Here is a 22,981-nt window from a genome sequence, read left to right on the forward strand (position 1 = left end):
ACACCTGTTAGAATCTAAGGTAGTACAATATCCTGGACAAGTACGCATGCATACATATATATATGAACATGGAAACTAGCAGGAAACTGTACAAGCTAAATACTATCTCGCTGCGTGCAGGGTCTGTGCCTGGCTCTGTACATTGGGTTATATGCCTTGCCGGCAAGGCTAGTACAAAAGGGGGCGTTGCCGGAGCTCCCGGCAACCGTGCCCTATGTGTAAAACTTGCGAAGACGTTTGATGTTCCAGGAGTTGCTCACTGGAATGCCATCTTCGGTCTCCAGGCGGACTGCGCTGGGCCTGATGACTCGTATTACCCGATAGGGGCCTTCCCACTTTGGCGTCAACTTGTTGGAATTCTTTGTGGACTGAACGCGCCGAAGAACAAGGTCGCCTTCCTCAAGGCTTCGGGCGTGAACCTTGCGGCTATGGTAGCGGCGCAAGGCTTGCTGGTAGCGAGCAACTTGAAGATGATCTTCCTCAAGGAGCATCGCATCATCTTGGCGCAACTGCTCTTGCTCAAGCTCATCATAAGCGAGCACTCGAGGTGACTCGTATATGAGTTCAGTGGGGAGAAATGCTTCTGCCCCTTAAACCAGGGCAAAGGATGTCTGGCGAGTGGCTCGATTTGGTGTCGTTCTGATTGACCAAAGAACCATTGGCAACTCATCAATCCAGCGCCTTCCGCACTTGCGCAGCTTGTCGAAAGTCCTTGTTTTGAGGCCTCGCAACACTTCAGCATTTGGCCTTTCTACTTGGCCATTGTTTCTTGGATGAGCAACTGTCACGACCGGGTTTTCCGGGTAATAAATTTCCAGAAAAGACCGTCGTCCTCATCAGCCCCAGGATTACTGTTAGCTGATGAGGCTCCAACTTGATACAGAAACTCCAAGCAAAAATACAAATAAATATGTAGTACAAGACCATTCTGGCCCGTGAGTACAACAAATGGTTTCTAGTGGTTGATGGCGGAAGCGGGTTGTGAAACATCAGTGTCTATGGGACTCCATTTCCCACGGGAACAGTTGACCAGGTTAATTCCGATCTTCGCGAGGCTGCTATCTCCGTTGAGTGGGTTCCGGGGCTGGCATCGTGTCGTTCATCTCCGGGCAAGATAATCTGGCCAAGACAATAGCCAGGGACAAGCCAGTGAGTACTTTGAATGTACTCGCAAACATTATGAACACAGGTATAATATAACCATGATGTGCTAAAAATATTTTATGCTCATGACGTCAGTCACAAAAGATAAATAAATCTCGGATGCGTGCAAGCAAGTTATTTATAAAATTTCAATAACAGAGTAGCATTTAAATTTATGAAATAAATAACAAGTAATGCCACAGTCGGGCATCTGAGCGACACCACATAAAGGGCTTTAAAAGAAATGCCACAGTCGGGCGTCTGGGCGACGCCACATAAAGGGCTTTAAAAGAAATGCCACACTCGGGCGTCTGGGCGACGCCACAAAAAGGGCTTTAAAAGAAATGCCACAGTCGGGCGTCTGGGCGACGCCACATAAAGGGCTTTAAAAGAAATGCCACAGTCGGGCGTCTGAGCGACACCACATAAAGGGCTTTAAAAGAAATGCCGTAGTCGGGCGTCTGAGCGACACCACATAAAGGGCTTTAAAAGAAATGCCACAGTCGGGCGTCTGAGCGACACCACATAAAGGGCTTTAAAAGAAACAGTCATAATGAATATCCCGGAGGTAGAACCATCCCAGAGATACTCGGTAATAACAATAATATCACGGGTTAGTCAACAATAATAATAATCATAGATATCACAAGTCACGAGTAGTAATTCCATTTTCTGGTTAACAGTTTCACCTCCGAAGACCGACACTAAGACCGACACCTGACCCATCCCAGACTGTAATCCTTAACCATGGACACGGCTATTCGAATAGGTTTATTCTCTGCAGAGGGTGTACTCTTTACCCACGAGTAACAGATTTCTCTAGTCCAGCAGGACTAATTCCGTCTACGGTCTTTTTGTTGAAAACACACCTAACTTGCACACACCAGCTTATCTCACACGTGTCTGGAATCACCCACGACACCTGTTAAGCAAACTCTAAGTGGCGAGGCTACAACCTCGCGTAGCATGGGATCAAATTTATATCGCGCGCTCTAAGGGGTGGCCTCCCCTCTCGGTCCCAACCGGAAACACCCATGCCCCCGGACTAGGTGGCCTGCCTACCAGCTACAACCGGTATCTTCCACCATGGCCTCTCTGTACGGTGTGTGCTGGAAAGAGGTTGACAACTTACTGAACCGTACTCTACTTGCTGTAGAGATGAGTGGTAGTACGAAACAAATATGGGGGTTACTGGAACAAGACTCGATCTACGGTCGACTCAGGAGGTTCAAGTATTCCCTGCATGATTAGCATGACGAATATATTTCATCCATCAGGGTCACCTCTCATATCGCCTTACCATGCCATACCAGACATAACCGTCCCGCCGGAGACCGGCGACAAACTCAAGCCTACCCAAGGCAGAGGTTTTTCCCGGGTTCCTGCCGGTATACATGCAAGGCATATGAGGGTGATTATCATCACAAGTGAATCCATTTCCAACAGCATGGGAATCAACAACATGCACCCATGCATATGATCATATCACATGAACTAACAAGTCCTTCGAAATGCGGTGGTGTTATAAATGTATCAACGATCACACCAACAATATTATGCCGGGTTCAGAATGCTTGCCTTCAATGTGGAAAGGCAGGGTGCACTCCAAAACTTTTGAAAGCTTCTTCTCTCTCCCAAAATCCTATTTAAAAATATATTTGAATTAACACATATTTCAAAAACAGAACCAAAAAGTTGTTTGAAATTTTTTCAAATAAATCTTAAAATAAACTAGACCAAATTTAAGGAAGGTAGGAAAAAGAATCAACTCATTTGGACTTATATTTAAAAAGTTATAGCCAGTCAAAGATTTGGTCAAATCTGTTATTTAAATTAAAACAGAAAATAAAACGATTCAGACGAGATTACACTTTCGGTACAGAGGAGGCGTACTTGAGGCTTTACGCCTCCACTTAACCACGCGGGCGGCGCGGGGTGTCACTGACAGTGGGCCTGCCTGGCCAACTGGTCAGGTTTGACCAGTCGCCGCGCGTCGTCTCCCTCCTCTGCCCGAGCGGAGCGGGGCTCCGGCGATCGTCGCCGGCGTTTGGCTGCTCCTCGCGGGCTCCAGAGGGTAGGGATGGATCCGCATGGCTGGGGCGGTTCTCCCGGTGGTCGTGGGGTTGTCGGAGGTGGCGGGTATCGCCGGCGGCGAGCTCCGCGGCGGAGGGAAGCTTCTGTGGGAAAGTGATTTGGTGGCGGCGATGGCTCCCGATCAAAATTAAGTAGGGGGTTGGGTTCACAGGGGAATGAGGAAGTTCCTGGCGAAGAGAACGGAGAGGGGGAGGTACTGGAGGTGCCGGATTGGCCGGGGCGGTGGCGGCGGCAGGAGTTGCCGGAGACGAGGAAGGAGGCCTCCCCGGGTCGAATGCAAGGCAGGGGAGCGCCATGGGGGTAGCATAAGGTCGCCTGCGTGCTCAGAGGGGCTCGGGGTGTCCATTTATAAGCGAGGCAAGGCGGTTCCGCGGCGGCCGTGGATAAACTTCCGGCGAACCGACGTTCTGTAGCTAGGGCGACGTGGCGGTGACGAGGGCTAGCAGACACGCTTGCGGATGAGCTCGCACTGCTCCAGGGGCCAGATGGCGAGCGGGGAAGGCTTGGGCGGCGCTGAATGGTGCATGGCTGTCGGGCGGTGGCGGCGGCTAGCGCTTGGCCTGCCGGGCGCGGCGGGGGCTGCTTGGCGCGTTGCTGCGAGGAGGGGAGCGCGTGGCGTGGTGCTGCAGAGCGGGCCGAAGCCGTGGGGCCAGCGTGTCGGCTCGTGTGCGCGGCATGCAATATGCGCGCTCTGGGAGCGCCCAGCGCACGCACACCAGATGTTCGACACAATGCCGCGGCATGCTATAGGTCGTAGGTGAGGATGGGGTTTACCAGATCGAGGTTAGGAGCAACGGGGAGTCTAGTGGACATGCTAGTCTGATCAAAGGTGCAAGTTTACAGTGCAATGCCAAAACTTATGTCAAAACTGATCATGCTCTCCAGGTGTTTGACAAAATGCCAATGGCACCTAGGCATGTCTTGGAGTGGCCAAAAACTCCAGATGGGGGTCTCTTTAGATGCAAGAGAGAGTGGTGTGGTTATTTGGACAAAAGGGGAAACTTGTTAGTGTAACTTCTACAAAACTTCAATTTTGGACAGGAAATAAATGACATTATTTCATGAACCAAAAATGACCCAAAAGGTGCATGCTCCTGAACTTAAGGGTTTAACATGGGGGACTACAAGTAGGAGAAATGATCAAGGGTTAAAGAGCAAGTAAAAACATGGTTGCTGTACAAACCATCAAGTTGGTCCAGAATGAAAATGAGGTTGGTTCACTCAAATTTTTCAAAGAACATAAATAGGTTTTTGCACAAAGTGAAATAATAGGCTCCTACTGACCTCCCCTAATTTTGGAAGAAGTTTTAAAGAAATATTTAAATAGGTTGTAGTGCAAAATGCACTCTGGACCAGAGAAGAAAAATTGAGTGTAGAGCTCAAAATATTTCATGAATGAAATATATTTTTGCATAAAAGTGATTTAAAAACATCTCATGACATCTCCAAATTTTTGTAGGAATTTTAAGTGAATTTATCAAATGGTTGTAGTTCAAAAAGAGCTCCAAATTTTAAAACAAGTCATTTAATTAATAAAGCTCAGGGTGAAATAATTTTATAAATAAATCTACTGATTGAGGGATGTTTTTAAATGAGAGGGAAAATAAGTCCAATATGCTTTGGAAGGATCCACTTGGGAAAAACTCCTTAATATTAAAAGAAAAGTTTTGAAATCAACAGATATATTCTTGCAGGCAAAAATTTTAAATTCTTGGCAAAATTTTAATAACTAAAACCTGGTTAAATTTTTGGGGTGTTACAATACTAACCCCCTTAAAAAAATCTCGCCCTCGAGATTTGCTAAAAGTGGTATTAAGAAAATAATTACGCAATGACGATGTGGCTACAGTGAGAGGGCAATAAGTGGTGAAAAACCACAATGTGAAAAACTGGGGCTGCGCGGAAAAGTCTACGGTTCGGGACAAAAACGGGTGATTTCTACGCTGGATATAAATTTAGGATAACTCCTAAATTTAGATATACGCTGGTTGTACCCGAGAGCACAATGCTCTCTCTGGCCGACAGGTGGACCCGGGGTCCACTGTCAGTCTCCTCTTCTTCTCCCTCTGGCTCTTTCTTCCTCCTCTCTCTCCCGCGCGCTTTCTCCACCAGCGACGCCAAGTGTGCAGGGCATTTAGGCCGTACCGTGGTAGTGCGCGGCGTGCTAGCTGCCGGTGCAGCGTGCACTCACCTCGCGGGCCAGCGTGCTGTCGGCACTGCTCGCGGATTCGACTCCGAACATCGGCGATCGGCGACGAGCGGCGTTGGTGGACTTCGCCCACCGTACACCGAGCTCGAGCTCTAAAAACGGCCGGGGTGACTCTCTCTTCTTCCTCACATCTGGCCTCACTTCTCCTCCTCCTTCTTTCTCCATTACTGCTTACAGAAACTCGAGTGAGGCTCTAATGGCGGAGGCGATGCCGGACTGGTTTGTGATCCTGATATGCGGAGGGCTGGCGACACTGCTGGGGCTCTCTGTGCTCCTGTGCGCGATGATCTTCGACGAGTATCGCGACGCTGCGGCTCGGGTGTTGGCTCTCCGCGGTGGTGGTGATCATGAAGAGTAGATGGAGTGTGCCGGGTGCTAACTGTCGTTAGGGGGGGTGATTAGCTGGATGTAACGCCGTTGCAAAGTTTTGCAAACAGTGTATGTGTCTGAATGATTATGGTTGTGAGTCTGCTGTGTGGTGCTGTGTGAAATTAATCCGCGTCGTGAGAAGGGGCAGGTGTAGCAACTCAGGGAAAAGAAATCTCGCTCCAGGATTTCGCGAGGGAAAAACAGTTAATTTAAAGGAGCATAAACCACAACAAAAACTACACACATTAGTAGAAGCCAAATAATTGACTTGCCGTACAAACTCAGGGTATCACGCATAAGTCACATACATAAATAAATGCTGCAAGGAACAAATACAATAGTGACGTCTAAAATGAAAACGGTAACTGGACGGGGTCCTGATAAAATGTCTCTGGTAAAGGAATACACTCCTCTTCTATTGGAGGAAGTGGATTGACCAGTCGATGTATGCATCTCTCCGGGTCGGGTCTCAGTGGTCTGCCGATGGCAATCTGAGGATTTAAATCTGCGAGGCTCTGGAGATAATCCATCACTCGCTGGTTCAAATGCTCTTGAGCAATGATGTACTGGATAAGGTTGGCCAGAACTGGGTCTCTCTCAATACGTCCACCGGGAAAAGATGTTACTTCTCCGGGTGCTGCACGACTCGGAAAGTAATAATATCCTCATTCGCGGGCATAGGGTACTGCGGATCGAAGACGAGCAATCACTTCTTTCGCAGCAGCTTCTATGGCCAAGTGTGGGGTTGGCATAGATTTCCCCACGAAGGAAACTTCTATTGGATCTTGGTTGGGGTCTACAGGAGGAATGTGTACTGCTGCCCAATATTCCGAGGTGGATGGGGTTATCCTTGATTTGAACAGCTCGTATTGGGGTGGCTGGGTAGAACCCATGGTACTGCGGGTAAAATCCCACAATATTTTGACAAAGCTACGTGGAGTTGCATCTGGGTTTCTCAGATGAATGCTGGGGTTCGGCATGACAGGAAAAAGCGTGAGTGTTGTGCACAAAGTGAGGGTTGCTGGGTAAGGTCACAAGGTGGCCTTTATATAGCAATGGAGCCGGATCGTTTTACCATGGTGAAAGGTAAAAATTTGCCAGCTTAGCTCCAAAGGTCGGGTCAGTGTCAGAGATACACATATCTCATAAAAAACGCGTTACTGTGGTTGTCGTTGGGTTGATTTTGGTAGTTGTGCCCGGAAAAATATGCAGCTATGCGCTGACCAAATATGCAAGGCTACTATTAAGACAGAGGCACAACGACAGGCTGCGTTAATATACACGGTCGCGTGATTACAAAGCGAGGATACATTGAAACTTGGTGCTACTCATACGGCTTAATCTACCTCGTTTATGTCTAAACGGGCGTGCCTGGTGGATGTCGAGGCTTCTCCACGTGTCTCTCTGCCGGGATTAGTCGGAGATGGCGGAGGAACTGCAGGGTCGGGGTAGTGATGATGACCATCGCGGGGATTGTTGGCCACAACCCCGTTGGAGTGTGCTCCCAATATGCGACGAAGCACTTCTGGGGTTATCGCAGCACCTTGGCCGATGGCTAGGGCAGATCTCGGGGTCTCGATCGGTTGTCCAAACAGCACGACTGGGTTGTCGGTGTTGGGCTCGTTTTCTCCTCTCGCCGGGGCTCGACGAACCAGCTCTCCACGAGCTGCGATTAGATCAATAGTGATCTGGTCGAACAGTGCCTCCAGTGCACTTACATAGCGCACTAGGTGCAACAATGCGGGGTCCGTCTCATGATCTCCGTTGGCAACTTGGGGTGGTCTACCATATCCTTCACGTCTGGGGTAGTAGTGGAACGAGCGACAGTTAACTCTGGGCGAAAAGTGCCTGAGATGAACTATAGCCTCTCGAGCGGCTAGCTGGATGGCTTGTGGCTCAAAGGATGTTGTTCTTCCGGTGAACCGCTAGGGACGCTCGGGTGCTAGACTCCTACCGTAAATGTGCACAGTGGCCCAGAACTGGCGGTCTTCACCGCTCATGGGTCCTTGATACACAACATATTCTGGTGGCTCCTCTAATGTGTAGGCACGACGGGTGAGGTTTGCGAGGATGGTCACAAAACCTCCAAGGTTGGTTGCTGTGGTTTCGTTGTGCACTATAGGTCCAGGCATTGTGGCTCGGTTTGGGGTAGCGGCTGTGTTGTGCTGGTTTGGTGTTAGTGCGCCCTTTTTATAGGAAAAAGGGGACGGAATCTTCCTTCGAACGCTTGCGAGAAAGGACTATTTAGGGGCCGGTCACTGGCACATGAGTGACAGGTTAGGTTGATAGGTTGGGCACCGACTGCCAAAAGTGTTGGGTCACTGTGTGGCTATCTTGCACGAGAAGCTTGGCTGAGGTTTGGTTAAGGTCTGGTGGGTTGGTTTGCCTAAGTTTATGGACCTGGCTAAGATAGGATTAGCCAATGGTCAGCCTGGCTCTGATACCAAGTCTGTCACGACCGGGTTTTCCGGGTAATAAATTTCCAGAAAAGACCGTCGTGCTCATCAGCCCCAGGATTACTGTTAGCTGATGAGGCTCCAACTTGATACAGAAACTCCAAGCAAAAATACAAATAAATATGTAGTATAAGACCATTCTGGCCCGTGAGTACAACAAATGGTTTCTAGTGGTTGATGGCGGAAGCGGGTTGTGAAACATCAGTGTCTATGGGACTCCATTTCCCACGGGAACAGCTGACCAGGTTAATTCCTATCTTCGCGAGGCTGCTATCTCCGTTGAGTGGGTTCCGGGGCTGGCATCGCGTCGTTCATCTCCGTGCAAGATAATCTGGCCAAGACAATAGCCAGGGACAAGCCAGTGAGTACTTTGAATGTACTCGCAAACATTATGAACACAGGTATAATATAACCATGATGTGCTAAAAATATTTTATGCTCATGACGTCAGTCACAAAAGATAAATAAATCTCGGATGCGTGCAAGCAAGTTATTTATAAAATTTCAATAACAGAGTAGCATTTAAATTTATGAAATAAATAACAAGTAATGCCACATCGGGCGTCTGAGCGACACCACATAAAGGGCTTTAAAAGAAATGCCACAGTCGGGCGTCTGGGCGACGCCACATAAAGGGCTTTAAAAGAAATGCCACAGTCGGGCGTCTGGGCGACGCCACAAAAAGGGCTTTAAAAGAAATGCCACAGTCGGGCGTCTGGGCGACGCCACATAAAGGGCTTTAAAAGAAATGCCACAGTCGGGCGTCTGAGCGACACCACATAAAGGGCTTTAAAAGAAATGCCACAGTCGGGCGTCTGAGCGACACCACATAAAGGGCTTTAAAAGAAATGCCACAGTCGGGCGTCTGAGCGACACCACATAAAGGGCTTTAAAAGAAACAATCATAATGAATATCCCGGAGGTAGAACCATCCCAGAGATACTCGGTAATAACAATAATATCACGGGTTAGTCAACAATAATAATAATCATAGATATCACAAGTCACGAGTAGTAATTCCATTTTCTGGTTAACAGTTTCACCTCCGAAGACCGACACTAAGACCGACACCTGACCCATCCCAGACTGTAATCCTTAACCATGGACACGCCTGTTCGAATAGGTTTATTCTCTGCAGAGGGTGTACTCTTTACCCACGAGTAACGGATTTCTCTAGTCCAGCAGGACTAATTCCGTCTACGGTCTTTTTGTTGAAAACACACCTAACTTGCACACACCAGCTTATCTCACACGTGTCTGGAATCACCCACGACACCTGTTAAGCAAACTCTAAGTGGGGAGGCTACAACCTCGCGTAGCATGGGATCAAATTTATATCGCGCGCTCTAAGGGGTGGCCTCCCCTCTCGGTCCCAACCGGAAACACCCATGCCCCCGGACCAGGTGGCCTGCCTACCAGCTACAACCGGTATCTTCCACCATGGCCTCTCTGTACGGTGTGTGCTGGAAAGAGGTTGACAACTTACTGAACCGTACTCTACTTGCTGTAGAGACGAGTGGTAGTACGAAACAAATATGGGGGTTACTGGAACAAGACTCGATCTACGGTCGACTCAGGAGGTTCAAGTATTCCCTGCATGATTAGCATGACGAATATATTTCATCCATCAGGGTCACCTCTCATATCGCCTTACCATGCCATACCAGACATAACCGTCCCGCCGGAGACCGGCGACAAACTCAAGCCTACCCAAGGCAGAGGTTTTTCCCGGGTTCCTGCCGGTATACATGCAAGGCATATGAGGGTGATTATCATCACAAGTGAATCCATTTCCAACAGCATGGGAATCAACAACATGCACCCATGCATATGATCATATCACATGAAATAACAAGTCCTTCGAAATGCGGTGGTGTTATAAATGTATCAACGATCACACCAACAATATTATGCCGGGTTCAGAATGCTTGCCTTCAATGTGGAAAGGCAGGGTGCACTCCAAAACTTTTGAAAGCTTCTTCTCTCTCCCAAAATCCTATTTAAAAATATATTTGAATTAACACATATTTCAAAAACAGAACCAAAAAGTTGTTTGAAATTTTTTCAAATAAATCTTAAAATAAACTAGACCAAATTTAAGGAAGGTAGGAAAAAGAATCAACTCATTTGGACTTATATTTAAAAAGTTATAGCCAGTCAAAGATTTGGTCAAATCTGTTATTTAAATTAAAACAGAAAATAAAACGATTCAGACGAGATTACGCTTTCGGTACAGAGGAGGCGTACTTGAGGCTTTACGCCTCCACTTAACCACGCGGGCGGCGCGGGGTGTCACTGACAGTGGGCCTGCCTGGCCCACTGGTCAGGTTTGACCAGTCGCCGCGCGTCGTCTCCCTCCTCTGCCCGAGCGGAGCGGGGCTCCGGCGATCGTCGCCGGCGTTTGGCTGCTCCTCGCGGGCTCCAGAGGGTTGGGATGGATCCGCACGGCTGGGGCGGTTCTCCAGGTGGTCGTGGGGTTGTCGGAGGTGGAGGGTATCGCCGGCGGCGAGCTCCGCGGCGGAGGGAAGCTTCTGTGGCAAAGTGATTTGGTGGCGGCGATGGCTCCCGATCAAAATTAAGTAGGGGGTTGGGTTCACAGGGGAATGAGGAAGTTCCTGGCGAAGAGAACGGAGAGGGGGAGGTACTGGAGGTGCCGGATTGGCCGGGGCGGTGGCGGCGGCAGGAGTTGCCGGAGACGAGGAAGGAGGCCTCCTCGGGTCGAATGCGAGGCAGGGGAGCGCCATGGGGGTAGCATAAGGTCGCCTGCGTGCTCAGAGGGGCTCGTGGTGTCCATTTATAAGCGAGGCAAGGCGGTTCCGCGACGGCCGTGGATAAACTTCCGGCGAACCGACGTTCTGTAGCTAGGGCGACGTGGCGGTGACGAGGGCTAGCAGACACGCTTGCGGATGAGCTCGCACTGCTCCAGGGGCCAGATGGCGAGCGGGGAAGGCTTGGGCGGCGCTGAACGGCGCAGGGCTGTCGGGCGGCGGCGGCGGCTAGCGCTTGGCCTGCCGGGCGCGGCGGGGGCTGCTTGGCGCATTGCTGCGAGGAGGGGAGCGCGTGGCGTGGTGCTGCAGAGCGGGCCGAAGCCGTGGGGCCAGCGTGTCGGCTCGTGTGCGCGGCATGCAATATGCGCGCTCTGGGCGCGCCCAGCGCACGCACACCAGATGTTCGACACAATGCCGCGGCATGCTATAGGTCGCAGGTGAGGATGGGGTTTACCAGATCGTGGTTAGGAGCAACGGGGAGTCTAGTGGACATGCTAGTCTGATCAAAGGTGCAAGTTTACAGTGCAATGCCAAAACTTATGTCAAAACTGATCATGCTCTCCAGGTGTTTGACAAAATGCCAATGGCACCTAGGCATGTCTTGGAGTGGCCAAAAACTCCAGATGGGGGTCTCTTTAGATGCAAGAGAGAGTGGTGTGGTTATTTGGACAAAAGGGGAAACTTGTTAGTGTAACTTTTACAAAACTTCAATTCTGGACAGGAAATAAATGACATTATTTCATGAACCAAAAATGATCCAAAAGGTGCATGCTCCTGAACTTAAGGGTTTAACATGGGGGACTACAAGTAGGAGAAATGATCAAGGGTTAAAGAGCAAGTAAAAACATGGTTGCTGTACAAACCATCAAGTTGGTCCAGAATGAAAATGAGGTTGATTCACTCAAATTTTTCAAAGAACATAAATAGGTTTTTGCACAAAGTGAAATAATAGGCTCCTACTGACCTCCCCTAATTTTGGAAGAAGTTTTAAAGAAATATTTAAATAGGTTGTAGTGCAAAATGCACTCTGGACCAGAGAAGAAAAATTGAGTGTAGAGCTCAAAATATTTCATGAATGAGATATATTTTTGCATAAAAGTGATTTAAAAACATCTCATGACATCTCCAAATTTTTGTGGGAATTTTAAGTGAATTTATCAAATGGTTGTAGTTCAAAAAGAGCTCCAAATTTTAAAACAAGTCATTTAATGAATAAAGCTCAGGGTGAAATAATTTTATAAATAAATCTACTGATTGAGGGATGTTTTTAAATGAGAGGGAAAATAAGCCCAATATGCTTTGGAAGGATCCATTTGGGAAAAACTCCTTAATATTAAAAGAAAAGTTTTGAAATCAACAGATATATTCTTGCAGGCAAAAATTTTAAATTCTTGGCAAAATTTTAATAACTAAAACCTGGTTAAATTTTTGGGGTGTTACAGCAATAGAAGCAAAACATACCTTGCCGCCAAGGTCCTGGATATACCGCAGGAAGGTGCCGCTTGTGAACCGTGTGCCATTGTAGGTGATGACTCTGTTTGGCACACCAAAACGACAGACGAGTCCCTTAAAGAACTTGATGGCTGATTGTGCTATCACCTTCCTCACTGGCTCCACTTCCGGCCACTTTGTGAACTTGTCAATCGCGACGTACAAGTACTCAAAGCCCCCGACAGCGCGGGGAAAGGGGCCCAGTATGTCGAGCCCCTAGACTGAAAAAGGCTAGGAGAGAGGGATTGTTTGAAGGGCTTGAGCTGGTTGATGAAGCTTCTTCGAATGAAACTGGCATGCTTCACACTTGGTTACTAGTGCCGTTGCATCCTGGAGGGCAGTGGGCTAGAAGAAACCTTGCCGGAACGCTTTGCCGGCAAGGGCTCTTGACCCTATGTGGGAGCCACATATGCCTCCGTGTATCTCCACCAACAACTCCAGTCCGTCCTCCCGAGGAATACACTTCAGTTTCACGCCGTTCGGCCTTCTTCTATAAAGGGCATCATCCACGAACTCGTACATGCTGGACCGACATGCTACTTTTTCTGCTTCCTCCTGCTCCTCTGGGAGCTCTCCCATTTGGAGGAAACGGACTGTATGCTGCGCCCATGCCGGAGCTTGGGGCTCGACGGCAAGGACTAAAGGCATGTCTTCCGCTGCGGGGGCAGCCGCCTCGACAGCAAGGGCCTGGGGCCCCGTCGGAAGCAACAACTCCTCGGCAAGCTTGGGGTACCCGGCAACTCCCTTGTCGGCGGCTCCTGGGAGCTCTGTGGGAAAGTACTTGCCGGGCCCCGCTTTCCTTCGCTTGTTCTGTTTTGCTGATGGCTCGATAGATGGCTGAGTTAATTGAAGCACAAAGGTACCTGGTTCCACAGGTAGCTTGAGGGCAGTGCGCTTCGACAGGTCATCGGCAATGTTGTTCTCTGCTCGAGGAACATGCTTTGCTTGTAGACTGTCAAAGCGCTCTTCCAACTTCCTCACTTCATCTATGTAAGCCTCCATTGGTGGGCTCTAATAATCCTTGTTGACTTGCCTAACGACAAGTTGTGAGTCTCCTCTGATAATAAGCTTCCTGATCCCGAGGTCTGCTGCGATCCTAAGACTAGCGAGCAGCCCCTCGTATTCTGCGGTGTTGTTTTTCGACCTCTCCCGAGGGAAGTGCATCTAGATTACGTACTTGAGGCGCTCTCCAGTGGGCGCGGCGAGCAACACGCCGGCACCTGCACCTTGTAATGAGAAGGCTCCATCGAAGTACATAATCCAATGACTACTTGGGTCCTTGCTGGGAAGGGTAGTTTCTTGAACTTCCTCGTCGGGCATGGATGTCCATTCTGCTATAAATTCTGCCAAAGCTCTACTCTTGATTGTCGAGGTACTTTCAAACCTGAGCCCGAAGCTTGACAGCTCCACTGCCCACTCCACAATCCTCCCTGTTGCATCTGGGTTGTGCAAAATCCGTTGCAATGGGAGGCGTGTGACGATGGTGATCTTGTGCGCTTGAAAATAATGATGCAGCTTTCTCGAGGCCATAAGGAGGTCGAAAAGCAATTTCTGCATCCCGGAGTACCTTGACCTAGCACCCTGCAAAAGGGAGCTGACAAAGTAGACTGGGTGCTGCACCACCTTCTTCTTCTACTCTACCTCACTTGCCTGCGCAGGTGCTGTCTTACCGTGATCGGGTCCTGCCGGGGGCTCTCTCTTGCCGGGATCAGAGCCCGCCGGATCCAGCTTTCCTCCTAAGGGCCTTGCCGCCGCTATCCCCTCTTCCTCGACTTCTCTCCGAGCCACTAGCGCGACACTGATCACTTGATTCGTCGTCACCAGGTACAACAACAATGACTCTCGTGGCTTGGGTGCGACCAGTTTGGCATAGAGGAGAGGTATCTCTTTAAATCTTGCAGTGCTGCCTCTGCCTCCAAGGTCCATTTCATTGGGCCCGCCTTTTTCAAAATCTTGAAAAAGGGGAGGGCACGCTCAGCAGACTTAGATATGAACCTTCTCCGGGCGGCGAGACAGCCGGCAAGCCTCCGGACATCTTTGACCTGTCTTGGCGCCTCAATTTTCTCGATTGCTTTGATCTTGTCGAGATTGGCTTTGATCCCCACGTTGAGACACAAAGAAATAAAGAAGCTTGCTAGACGGAACACCGAACACGCACTTCTTTGGGTTGAGCTTGAGGTTGATCCTGTGCAAGTTTGCAAAAGTTTCTTCCAGGTCCTGCACAAGCGTAGCCTTATCTTTGGTTTTGACCACTATGTGGTCCATGTAAGCTTCCATATTTCTATGGAGCTGGGGCTCAAAACCAATTTGGACTGCCCGAGCGAACGTTGAACCAGCGCCTCTTCAACCTGAAAGGCATCCGTACAAAACAGTACATACCACATGGGGTGATGAACGCGGTTTTCTCTTCATCTTCCTTCACCATGAAGATCTGATGATACCCTGAATAAGCATCAAGGAATGACAGCAGGTCGCACCCTGTAGTGGAGTCCACTATCTGTTCGATACGTGGCAATGGGAAAGGATCATAAGGACAAGCTTTATTGATATTAGTATAGTCGATACATAGCCTCCACTTCCCATTTGCCTTACATATTACGACCGGATTAGCTAACCACGTCGGGTGGAGAACTCCCTTGACCAAACCTGTTGCCTCCAACTTCCTGATCTCCTCGACGATAAACTCTTGTCGCTCCAAAGCTTGCTTTCTGACCTTCTGCTTGACGGGCCATGCATGAAGGCAGACAGCAAGAACGCCGGGGATGTCGGATGCTTGCCATGCAAACACGTCGACATTCACCCGCAGGAAGGCGACGAGCGCGCATTCCTATTTATTGTCAAGGGTGGAGCTTATGATGAAAGCTCCGCCCGTGCCATCCTCCTTGACGGACACCTTCTTGGTTTCCGGCGGGGCCGCCTTGGACTTTTCCCCTTACCGGTAGAGCTCTCTAGTATGTCTCCGGCGGAAACACAACACTCCAAGGAGGCGCGTTTGCCGGAGATGGTACATGAGCCCTTGCCGGAGCCATGAGTCTTGTCGGTGGCCTAAGCCTTACTGGTCCTCTTCCCGGTGGCAAGAGTAGGCGCCTTGGTGACCGATGTTGCAACCGCCTCTCGATAGAGGTGATCGGCGTAGATGAGTGCGTCCTTCCTATCGCAGCTGACGGTGATGATGCTCATCGGGCCCGACATCTTCAACCTATTGTAGGCGTAGTGCGACGCCGCCATGAACTTGGCCAGTGCGGGGCAGCCAAGGATCCCGTTGTATGGCAACGAGATCTTAGCGACATCGAAAACGATCCTCTCCGTCCTGTAGTTGAGGTCGCCACAAAATGTAACTGGTAGCGTGACCTTTCCCTTGGGCTGACTCCTCCCTAGATTGATCCCTTGGAACGTACCCGTCTCTTCGAGGTCCTCATCGGGGATCTGCAGCCTCTTGACCATGTTGGGTGAGATCAAGTTAAGGCTGGCCCCACCATCAACTAACATCTTCGTCACCTTGAGGTTGCGTATTGTTCGGGATACTAACAACAGCAAACACCCGAACGAAGTGGTGCGATCAGGGTGATCCTCGATGTTGAAGATGATAGGCGTGTGGGACCACCTCAACAGCTTTTAGGCATCGACCATTGGTTCCGTTGCATTAATCTCACGCGCCCACTATTTCAGTTGGCGGTGAGAAGAGTGCAGCAAAGCACCTCCGTCAACACAAATGACTTCTATCACCTTCTGGAAATCATGCTCGATGGATTCATCGTCATCATCATGATCGTCATCCTCCTCTTTTTTGTCGCGGCCTCGGGCAGGCCTCTCTTGTTGCTTTTCCTTGTTACCGCATCCTCCTTGGCCACCGCGCTTCTTGCCGGACCCTTCAGCGCCTCCTTGGCCCTTCTCTTTGTCTCGTCTCTCGTACTCAGCCCTTTGCTTCTCCATCAACAGCTCCACTTGGCGGCAGTTCTGGAGATCGTGGGCCTTGGTATGGTGAATCTTGCAGTACTCGTTGTCGGAGCCCTCTGACTTGCCGGCAGCCGCCAAGGCCCGACAGGCGTCGCACCCAGAAACCTCCTTGCCGGGGTTGTCGACCTTGGCCTTCTTGGCGGTGTCGGGGTCGCCATATTCCTCAACGGCAAGCACGGCCTTGCCCTTGTGCTTCCTGTTATGCCGCCGACCTTTCTTCATTGGGGTGACGACGTCTTCGTCTTCTGAGTCACTTCCCACGTCAGCGTCTTTGCCGGGGTACTTCCTTCCTTCCTCCGCTCGGGCACATCTGCCAGCCAGAACATATAGCTCGGCAACATCCGCAACCTTGTTCATGGCCAGCTCTTCATGCATCTTTCGATTGCGCACGTTTTGGTGGAACACACCGATGACGGCGACAGGATGAACATCTGGGATGTTGTACTGCACGCGGCTAAACCTCTGTATGTACTTGCGAAATGATTCGCCGTCTCTCTGAGGGATCACGTGCAAGTCACTTTCCTGCCCAGGAGCTACATGGCCGCCTATGAAGGCACCAACAAACTCGTGGCACAGGTCAGACCAAGAGGCAATGGAATCTATCGGCAGATGCATCAACCATGACCTGACATTGGGCTTAACTGCCAACGGGAAATAGTTGGCGAGTATCTTGTCGTCTCGTGCTCCGGCAGCTAGTATCGCAATAGTGTAAACGCTCAAGAACTCAGACGGGTGATTTTTGCCGTCGTACTTCTCCGGGACTTCTGGTTTGAACGTGCGGGTGTTGGGCCACTGGAACTGCCGCAGCTAGTGGGTGAATGCTAGACAAGTGATTGCATATGGAAAATCACTAGCATCCCTCGGCGCAGGCCTGTACTCAGCGGGCCCATCACGCCTATTGGACTGGTTACGTGCTTCCCGTCACCGCTCAATGGTAGTCCGAGTGTCCTCCTTGAGGCGCTCTTGAAGAACTTGGCGCTAGTCACAACGCGTCCGTGGGTCTAACAATGCTGTGGACACGTTGTCCCGAGCGTCGCCCCAACGGGCCGATCGTGGCGGAGGGGAGTGCACCGTGGTTGCGGCGCCCTCGACCCTTCCACTGCCTACACACGTCAGCTCATCATTTCTGTGTTGTGAGGGGCTTGCTCCCTGGTGGCCATCTCTATTGGCATGGCCAATAAGGCTTTGGATAGCAGCCCTCCACTCCTCTTGCTTCTCCAAGGCAGGAGGAAAGTCGAGGAGCAGTTGCGCTCACGACAGCGCTTCCGCTCGCGTGGGTGGCAGCGACATGCACTGAAAATGAGAGGAACTCAGGCTTCTAACGAAGTTATAAGGAGTCCCATCTCAATTCTGCGGCCGCATGCTCTTTTCGCCTGCACCATGATGTGCACGTCGGCCCTGCGTGTCTTGAGAGTAACGTTGAGGTCCCTTGCCGTGGTGACGCCCGGGGTCCACAACGTCGCGACGTGGTTCGTCGTGCACGAGCTGAGGAGACCGCGGTACGCGCGTTGGCGAGATCGATCTTCCGCCCTTGGAGGTCCCCGAATCACCCACAGGTGGCACATCCCCACCCTTGGGCGCGGTGGCACGCCGACCCCCGTCGCCATTGTGGAGGACGCCGGTGGTCTGACTTCTTGTATTCGGATGGTGTGGACGATCTCGATCTCCTACATCGCTGGCGCCCGCCCCGTTGCCCGTCCGCGCGGGTGTGGGAGGAGCGGCCCCGGATGGGCCGATCGCCGCAGCCTTCTTCTTCTTCAGAGCCATGGTGATGAAAGATCTACTATACTAACTATGGACCAGATTCTCACAAGTAATCCTCCCCTACCTGGCGCACCGAAGATGTTGGGGAAACCGATCACCTATGGGGTCACAGGGATCCCTTCTATGTTTGGCAGGGGATTAGTTGCACGAAGAGCAGGTCAAGTCGTTAGCATGCAGAGGATTTTTATCCAGGTTTGGGCCGCAGAGATGCGTAATACCCTAGTCCTACTTTATCTGGTTATATGAGTGTTCTTGAGCTTTTGAACTAGGTAGGATGCGTGCCTTGTCCAAAAGTCCGAATCCCCTCTGTGTGTGCCTTGGGCCTCTTTTTATACATAAAAGGGGTTGCCACAGTGGCACACAAGAGGTGGCAAGCTATAGTGATACGCGCTTATTGCTCGATCAACGTAGGACAAACACATTTAATGCGATGCCTACGTGTCCTCTTGCTTTATTGGGGACGACAACAGAGGCTATCCCGTCCTTCGCCACTTCCCCTCGCCTTGCCACGCGTCTGGGCTGACGGGGCATGCAGCGCCACGCTGGCCAACCATCTGCTGTGTTGGCAAAGTGCTGACTTCCACGAAGATCTGCATGCCGCCACGCAGGCGCCTGCTTCGCTGGCATGCTTATCGGTCCGTTGGAGTGGTGGTGAGGTGGCGGAACCCTGCCGACCGCGGGCTTGGCTACGGCCTAGCAACCGTCCCCGGCAAGGCTTGCCGGGGGCCTTGGAGTCGTCCCCGGCAAGGGTCTTGCCGGGGGTCTTCATCATTTGATCCCACGTGGACTCGTGGGTATTCGATCTTCATGAGGAGCCGCATGCTACCAGGCATGTGCTCTTCAAATGTTGGTCTTGAACATTGTTGATGGTGTTAGAGCCCTCAACCCCAAGGGTGGTGGCCTTGCTGGTCTCTTCGCAAGCTGCCTCGTCAAGGGCTTGTCGGGGGCCGCACAGGTCACCTCGTCAAGGCTTGTTGCCGGGCGTGGCCCCGCTTGCCTCTTGCTGCTTGCTACTCTGAGCAGTTGTCTTGATATTCTTTGTACCTGTCTTGCCTTCTGCTGCCTTCCTCTGCCTTTGCATGCCCTGTTGTGGCCGCGACCATCCATGCACAAGAAAGGGGTACAGAAGTACCCACACTTCTGTACACCGACACTTCATGGAGTGCCATGTCATTTTAATTCCAAAAAATTAAAAAATGATCAGAAAAACATGAAAACTTGCTTGATGTAATGTCCTTCCACCAAGATGATGTGGTAAAAAAATTGGCCTGTTTGACGAAAGTTTGGACACACACCCCTCACAAACCGGAGCAACTCACTAGAAGGCTCGTGGTTCCGAGAAGGAAACAATGCATGTTTGATGACGAATGTCAGATAGCTTCCTCTTATGGCCTTAATTTTTTAATCTACATGTAAGGTGCACTAATACAACTGTGATGTGAAAATTTGGAAAATTTCAGGGGTCATTTGAGCTTCTGAAGACATTTAAGTGATTTTCTAGCCATTTAATGACCGTAATTCAAATTTGAACTACATCTACATGCAACGGCTAACCATAACGGTTTGAAAAATCATATTTGTGTACTTGTGTGCGAGTTAAAACACTGGTACGCGTTGGTGCTATACAAACGGTTTTTAACCCGTTTCCGCGACGGCGCTCGGAACCGTCACCTAGTGAGTGTGGGCGATAGGGGGATCCTTCCCACACGACCCAGAAACCGTTGGGGATAGGGAGCCTTGATGCATATAGTTGCCCCTCTATAACCGTTTCCGATGTCTCACATATCCAAAATGATTCGTCCTTGCTACTTGTTTGTGCTGGCATTTCCATCGCAGTCAGAGTTTTGTTGTTTTTACCTAAACCCAGGCAGATTCTAGGCCCAGGCAGATTCCAGGCACGAGAGTTTTCTAGGCACGTACCAAACTTGCTCTACGTTTACGATGCTTGGCACATCACAAACAGTTCATGATTATAAACCTTGTACGATAGGTAGACATTCACACACATTTAGTTTTCCCGCACCGTATGTGATAGTGTCTGACACCACACATGGTTTGCAAACAGCAACTGTGTGCATTGTTACACACGTTTCCACTCCGTGAACCATGTCAGATTATGATGTATATCGCACATGCTGTGTTTTATTAACCGTGTGCGTCGTAATGACCTGCACACCGTAATTTTGCCCTAATTTAATTGCTACTATTTAAAATTGTACCTAATTTAAACTTGAAAAGTAGGTTATAGCTTTATTCATATCCATCAGGTTCAAACAACCAATGCATTATTCAATTCATAGGTACATATGTTTAAGAATTACATAAGCACCAAATAAAGAATGATGAACCAGGGTTCTATATCGTACTATTACAGATGGTAAAGAAAGAGGCGACAAACATTCTGGTTGCTGAACAAGGTGAAGCGGAATGGCCCTATTGTCCTCTCCTGGATGCTGAAGGCACGCACGACTCTAGTCCAAACCCTTGTGATGGCCGACCGCCAATCATGTAGTTTGAGAGGTAGTCTTGAGTAAACTGCTTTGGGATCCACTACAAAGGAAAAAAAGATACAGACATTGTCATCTAACACAACTCATTACGGGCAGTAAAAAGAAGGCTACATGGTTCTTACTTACCATCTTGCAGTTCATTGTTGTCTTGCATAAAGTGTAAACATATAGTTCGATTGACACCTTTTGACCCATTTTAATAACAATGTTTATCAGTTTCCTCACTTGATGATGGTTCATGAATATCTCATTGCCACATACGCAGAAAGGGTTGAAGTGTGGATCTTTGGCAATGACACGTGTACCTAAAAGCACCAAGTTAATATTAGAAGCTAAACAACAATTGCAAAATGATGTAGTACAACACTCCCTCCATCCCATTATATAAGATTATATACACATATATCCAGACATCCTCAGAACACTAAGGTAACACGAACATTAAGGTAACACTCTTCCTTGTTGCTATCTAGCCTGGAATTACATATTTAGTCATTCAGTACAATGCATGTTGCTATTTAGCCTTAGATATATTAAATATGGCCCTAGTTAACCTACTGATAAATGGGTTACAGATATATTCAGTGAAATATCTAATTCGACGATCAATCCCTTATCAGCCCCAGGCTATATGGTACCAGCTACCAAGATCCTGAACAGTGAGTACATATAAGCAATGCAATGAAACTAACCTCGATGGAAAAAATAGCAGCACTGTTCTCAATATTGTCCTGTATGAGTACATATAAAGGCATGTTAAGCACAACAGGCTAAACATCAACCAAATATATCCATGGTAGACAACATAATCTACAAATGATAGCTTCAGTGTGCAGGCTTAAGCACGGTAGTTAAGCAAAACAAAAAGTGGAAAGGTGTGTTAACTGCATCAGGCATAACATTTATAAACAAGCAAATAGTCATTCAAACTGGTATTGTGCAGGTCTAAAGTACACTAGTTATTGTTAAAAACGAAAAGGCATGTCAACTACAATATCCTTAACAGCAACCAAATATCGTCATTCATAGTGGTATTTGTTGAAACTGTTATTGATGAAATTGAATTGCACGGCAAATAGTTGCACATATAGAGCATCACATTGTGAAGAACTAAAATAAACAAGGCATAATGCCATCTCTAGCCGATCCTTTAAAAGTTAAAGGACTAAAACAATTAGTGGATATATATACTCCAGCAATTTTTGGCCGTTTCTAGTTGATCGCCTAAACTTAATGTTGTAAACTTCAATTTGATGAAGTTCGGAGCAAGTTCAACCGAAAGTAGCATGCATTCAAACATAAACATAGATAGTTTTGCATAACCGAACATAAAACATAAATTTAAACTAAGCTAAACTACTTTCGGTCGAAGTAGAGGTCGAGCCAATCCTTCCTCGTCAGGTACGGTGTGCCACGAGCCGGGTCCAGGCTGGTGCCGTCATCGGGGTCGTTGGGGAAGGCACTCCTCCACTCGTCGACGTTGATGTCCTCGTCCTCGCCGCCCACCTGGACGCCCTCGGTGCCGCCGTCCTCACCGCCTTCGACCTTGTCATTGGAGGAGAGAGCGATAACCTGGCCGCCCTCCGTGCTGGCAAAGATCGCCCGCTCCGCCTCCATGAGCTCCGGGTGCTGCCGGCGTAGCTCTTGCATGTAGGCCTTGTCGGCGGCCTCGGCCTCGAGGCGCTCTCACACCTCGCGGTCCTCCCGCGCCATAGCCGAGCTCACCACCCCTGGCTCCAGCAAAACGAGGTGGACCGGACCTGTGCTGAAGGGGAAATTGAGCCTAGCCGCCGCGCTGTGGTAGAGGACCTGCCAGCGGTCGTACTCCATGGCCGCGAGCTCGTCCGTGTGGAAGCTACCGAGCCACCGGCGGGTGTGGGTCTCCCGATCTGTAATGTCAGCAAGGTAGGACCCCGAGGTAGGACCTCGTCGAATGCCGGGTCCGAGGGAGGACGGGGAAGTGCTCGAACCGGCGTAGGGGCGCGACAGCTGGCGGATCGCGGGACCGGCGACGACGGATCGATAAGGAGCCCACGGAGGACGATGGGGACACCTCGGCGGCCACCTCGCCGGCGTTGGGCGAAGAGGCCGCGATAAACCTCTCTTGGGCCATTGGCTCCTTGAGCTCCACGACACACAAGCATAGGTTGAGGATGGAGGCGGTAGCGATGGCGGCGACCTACCAATGGTAAGGGGGGTGGTGTGTGTCAGTCAGTGCAG

Source organism: Triticum dicoccoides, chromosome 4B (assembly GCF_002162155.2).
Source record: "Triticum dicoccoides isolate Atlit2015 ecotype Zavitan chromosome 4B, WEW_v2.0, whole genome shotgun sequence".
Classification (NCBI taxonomy): domain Eukaryota; kingdom Viridiplantae; phylum Streptophyta; class Magnoliopsida; order Poales; family Poaceae; genus Triticum; species Triticum dicoccoides.